The 6054-nt window shown below is 36.4% G+C and overlaps 1 protein-coding gene across 1 annotated transcript in view; it reads right to left on the bottom strand.

Moving 5' to 3' along the window:
• LOC107747040 (clathrin heavy chain 1-like) overlaps positions 1-6054 on the bottom strand; it is a 38548-nt gene that overhangs the window by 23748 nt on the left and 8746 nt on the right. The gene's annotated exons all lie outside the window — the stretch shown is intronic.

Here is a 6054-nt window from a genome sequence, read left to right as displayed (position 1 = left end):
CGCTTTCTCTCACACGCGCAAAGTGCGAGAGAGAGTCTTACATAACATGCAGAATTGATGCGCTACATGTAAACGATATACTTTGTTGTATTTTCCTGTAAAAATAACGGAGTTCCTTTGGAATTCTTCAACTTTTAAGAACTGCCGGGTTTTCCTGTAGTAGGCGGAACTAATGCGCAAACGACAATCTCATTGGCTGGTGCTCACCTATTATTCGAGCAAATGCACACAACCTGATTAATATTCATGAACCCAGTAGCGCATTAATCCTTAGTGCGTTTTTATATTGTTCTTATTAGTAGAATTCGTATAATAATAATATCTTATCAGTATTATTGTTCGTTTTTTTTTTATAGGAACACTGAATGACCAAAAAAAGCACCAGTCCTAAGTTCATGGTTACCAAGTTTTAATTGTCATTACTAAACTTCTCTTATTAAATAATACTTGATTATCATATTATAATGCTTGACTGACTGATATTAAGAATGTACTTGGATATTTAAAAAGCTGTACCATTTTACAAACATTATATATGTTTGTAAAATGGCATAACTTTATATATATATATACAGCAGCCCAAAATAATGGGGGTGGGGGGTGTTGGATTGTCCTCCTTGGTAGAAATTGCGGTGAGAAGAACTTTGCTTAGGTTGTGGGTTCATTTGAAGGACACATGTCTGTTTATAGTAGCTACACTTCACCATACCCACACTACAATCAAAGAACCATGTAAAACCCCTTTAAAGCTTGAGATTATTTGTACAAAACAAATAATCTCAATATACTGTATATGGAAATAATATGTATGAAACTAATAAAACTAAATTGAACAACAATAAAATTAATAATTTCATTAATTTCATTAATCAGGTACCTACTTTTACGAAAAAAAAAGTTCATTTATGGTATTGTAGGCTCGCTTTGTAAATGTAATTTATGGACAAGCGCAAATTGCATGCTTAATATAAATGTGATCAGGTGGTTGTGTTCGTCCATCACAAAATGAGGTTAATCACTGTCTGTCACTGTCAGTTTAGAGTAGTGATCGTGTATATTTGCGAAGACGACTGATAATGGTACACCACCAACAAAAAACCCCTCAGCTTTTGCTTTTATTTCTCATCAAACAATATACAGAACAACATTAAGCAAATAGTGTAAAATCCTATCTTAATGAATTCAATTTTTAAATACGATAAGAATTAAACGCACTTCACTTAAAAAGCCTTGAAAAACCTATGAAAAAAAAATCTATTATTGTCCCTCAAAAATCAGCAGATGGAGTTTGAACTTCACATCAGGCTTCGTGCGATTCATAAAGATGTTGGTAAAGACGTGGCTGTTTGGCCAGTCGCCCTGAAGTTACAAAATGCTGTGCACACCGCCACGCGAAAAGGGGCCTTGCGCACTCAACGCGCACGGCCGCCCACTCCACGATGACGTCATTTTCGGCGCGTGCACCTTTGCGCTCGTGCGGACGCGGCGAGTAAAATCCAGGTGATTGTGGAGAGAGTATCACAACGCATGCGCGCGCTACAGTTCATGCAAACAACACATGCGAAGCATTTGCATGTTACGTAAGCCGCAGCGCCATGCGCATGCGTTGTTTACATGATGTGGAAGAGCGTGCATGCGACTCGTGATACTGTCTCTGTAATGGCAGCACGTCACTCCAGACGGGATGAGGAGGAGAAGAATTGTTGAATAAAGTAGTTATTTTTGTTTTCTTTGCGCACAAAAAGTATTCTCATAGCTTCATAAACTTACGGTTGAACTGCTGATGTCACATGAACTATTTTACCGATGTCCTTGCTACGTTTCTGTGCCTTGACCGTGGTAGTATCCTTGCTGTCTATGGAGGGACAGAAAGGTCTTGGATTTAATCAAAAATATCTTAATTTGTGTTCCGAAGATGAACGAAGGTCTTACAGGTTTGGAACGACATGAGGGTGAGTAATTAATTAGTTTGGGTGAACTATCCCTTTAAAGTCGCAATGAAACAGAAGTGGTGGCAGATTGTTTCTTCCATATTATGATATACTTCTGAGAGACAAGGATTATCGAAAAAAGTGAAGAAAAAAAAATGTAGGGGCCTTGACCGTGGTAGTATCCTTGCTGTCTATGGAGGGACAGAAAGGTCTTGGATTTAATCAAAAATATCTTAATTTGTGTTCCGAAGATGAACGAAGGTCTTACAGGTTTGGAACGACATGAGGGTGAGTAATTAATTAGTTTGGGTGAACTATCCCTTTAAAGTCGCAATGAAACAGAAGTGGTGGCAGATTGTTTCTTCCATATTATGATATACTTCTGAGAGACAAGGATTATCGAAAAAAGTGAAAAAAAAAAATGTAGGGCAGGGACAGGTTTTACCTGTCGGTTGTTGATTGGATTTTGAGATGTGGCTGTTACACTTAAAAATGGTGGAAGATCTGAATGCCAGCTTGAAAAGAAGGGTTAAGTGGCCTATGATTGGAAAAGTGCTGCATTTGTCAGAGGTAAGCCTGTAGTATTCACAGATAGACGGAGTTTGATCAAGGTTACAAAAATACGAAGAAACAGATACATGCACAAATCATTCACACCAAGATCAATAACATGCATTAGGAAAATAGATTTCATGCCGACTTTAAATTCTACGTAGAACTAGTCTAAGATTGCAGGATGCTGTGAAGCTGATCACTGCAGAGGTCAGAATTTAGTCTATGTGCACTGACAGAAGCATAAATGACTATTTACAATGATTATGAAACCTGACGACACCACATTTCAGGCCTGTGTGGATAGATTCCCATAATACAACCTAACACTCAAATCACATGACAAATGTGGGAGCCAGAGCATTGGAAAATGAAAAAGGGATAGAAGGGATTTGAATCCACATTCAAGATTGTCTCAACATAATAAGAGAGCAAGAAACAGCACTATAGTCCTAAACATACTTAACAGAAGACGACAGCAACATCTTAACGTTACGATAAATACATGTCAAGGAGTTAAAATCCTGCTTTCATAAATCTAACTTAATATAGAGTGCCATTCCAACCAAGCTCAACTTGAGACCTTAATTAATTGGTTCATATCTGTTTATATACAGTGAACAAAGGCCAGAAGCAGGACCGAGCAAGTCAAGATTACTTCAGGTTAAAATATTGCTCAGGAAATTTGCTGGTTGATTCATACAGGATATTGTGATGAACCCAAAATAAGCTAATAAAATGGCCTGTAGCCACAAACAAGCAATCGATTAAAAGCTAATCTAATTTTAAACTGCGACAGTGACTGTTCTGGCTCATTCACTGCTCTTTTTCCCTCTATTGAAAAGGCAAAGCAAACTGGTTTGATGCTACAAATAAACCTTGTTCAAGCAGAAAATTTGATTTATTTTTCCATGTCACCCATAAACATTGTTTCACATAGCAATTACAATTAATAACATGCTAAGAATTGGATAGATGACTATAAAATAGCCAGTTGTATAGCATGACAAATCTTTCAACTCAATCTTAGTGTAAAGGCTACTGATATTTATTCAAACATCAACTAAGACACTGATACAGTGTTGGTCACAGAATTGCTACCTAAACACAAGCTGCATAGTGATTAAAACCTAATGGACTATGAACTACCACAAGAACCATAAATCTACCTTAAAGGCTACCTTTACCCAGGTTCATTTACATGGACTTGAAATTTATATGGAGACACTTGATGTTAAGATTACATAGTGAGGGTGGAGAAAAGGACTTAATATGGCAAGCACTTAAAATTATAATAATTAAAATTAAACAAAGAGAAAAGCAAATGTATGCCCAACAATATTTCAAACCCCAGAAAGAGAAAGTTGTCTACAGAAATCAACATTATGTGAACATTCAAGCTACGAATTTTGTGAAAGTTAAATCCTGTTTAGCCAAAGTGGGTTAATTATGTGGTATATTGTTGGCTAAACAGTCTTTATCTATGTAAACAATATCAGAGAGATGCCAGGACATGTTTGCTTTACATTGCCTATCATGGCTTGAATTTACATGGGGCCCATGTCTGAACCTTGAGGCACACCGCTCCTATATTTATATAACAGCAATATTGTTGATTTTGAAACTGCCGTTGTTTTCAACACATTCATTACAATTGAATTCAGAAAATATTTAGGTTTTATGTTCATTTCATAAAAATATAAATACTTTTTTTTTTTCCAAATGGTCAGTAACAATGTGTATGTGTAGCCTTAAGTATTATTTATTACATTTTCTGGCTTGAAGTGGAGGCTCTAGAAACACCTACACAAGGTTAAGCAATGAGGCCAAGCAACTTTACATAATGTTCATTTTTGTAGTGAAGTTAAAGTCATAAGTTTCCAGAAAAAATAATACTCAAGTAAAGTACACATACTCAAAAAGTGTACTTAAGTACAATACTCAAGTAAATGTACTTAGTTACTGTCCGCCTCTGCTAATTGGACATTTTTGGTCAATAGTGATTTCAAAATTATAATAGAGGATAATACTAATATTTTTCATTATTTTTAGTCATGTATTTTAATCAGCATTTTGGCATTACACAATGCAATTGAACACAATTCAATTCAAATGGTAAAAGTGCTGTTTTGATTTTTGTTTTGTTTTTTCCGTAGTAACATTCAGTAATTTCCACTGAATATTGATGAACTAGCTCAACAGGGCTAAATTACAACATATGCACAAAAAAGAATGGTGGTAATTTGTACAGAAAAATACTGTACAAATGCTACAGTAAATACCTGTTAACTGGTTACCATAGCTAAATGTTGAAAATGTGTTAATTATTTAACATCACATAAAATTTTACTTCAAAATTCTGGCAAATGTATGTTTTTGCATGTAAAAACTAGTAAGTACTGTATAGCCTAATCTATACAGGAAAAAAGTTAAAGAACATTCCCAGAAGTCCCTTCAGTTATTAGAAGTACAAATGGCAACAGTCACTAACAAGCTAATCTTTTTTACAAGCACACAGAGGCTATGCATCCTGAAAGATCAGAGGAGAGACAAAAACACTTCCATCATTTAAAGGTGGGGTAAGTGATTTCTGGTAGCCAATGTTGACATTTGAAATCACCAAAACAAACACGCCCCTACCCCAAAAGGGTCTCGCCCCTATTTTGATAGCTCCGTCCCACATATACGTACACAACCCAGGCAACGATTAGTTCTGTGAAACAAAGCAAAACCATCTCTATCTTTCTGTCGCTCGGCTAATGTCCGTCCTGTGCACTGAACTCTCTCTCCTCCACATCATGAGTAGACATGCCTCTTACTGCTGATTGGCTACAAGTTTGTTTTGCTATTTGGCCCGAATCAGTTTTCTAAAGCGTTTTTGAAAAATCGCTTACCCCACCTTTAATAGAGCACTTGAACATCCTCAGTTTCCCTCAATTACCTCAGAAAAACACAGCAGGTCAGACTTTCCTGGCACAAGACGCTCAAAAAATTTATTAAGACAACAGCCAATAACATCTAACACACTGGCATAACTTGCAGATTTGATTAACTTGAAAAGGTATTTAGTAGGGGTGCTCCGATCAGGATTTTTGAGGCCGATCACAGAAAGCAGTATCTGCCGATACGATCACCGATAGAATTCAGCTGGACACACTTTCCTGTTTATCCCAACAAATGGCCAAGCAAAGCGTACTTAGTATTAAAGTAAAGTACTTAGTACTTAGCAAAGCGTGTATCTTACCTAAATGTTTGATTATGCAGTGCATTTTTGTTTTTAAGCCGGATTTCCACAAACACAACATTTATCATTGTTCATTATCATTTATTTTGATTTCAAATGCTTTTTCAGCATTGTGATTCTTTTTTTACACAGTAGAGTAATACAGTCTTTCATAGACGTGTTTAAACGCAATAAATATAAGCATAGGCCTGGGTGATAAAAGGGTATCGATATTTATCACGATACAGTGCACGATATAGGCACGTGCTATGAGTGACACAGACAGCACACACAAACACGAACACATGCTGAATTAAGTGCTGTGCCTGCCAGTGATGATGAGATTGT

Source organism: Sinocyclocheilus rhinocerous, unplaced genomic scaffold (assembly GCF_001515625.1).
Source record: "Sinocyclocheilus rhinocerous isolate Xijiao unplaced genomic scaffold, SAMN03320098_v1.1 scaffold708, whole genome shotgun sequence".
Classification (NCBI taxonomy): domain Eukaryota; kingdom Metazoa; phylum Chordata; class Actinopteri; order Cypriniformes; family Cyprinidae; genus Sinocyclocheilus; species Sinocyclocheilus rhinocerous.
This window is presented reverse-complemented; position numbering and strand designations above follow the sequence as displayed.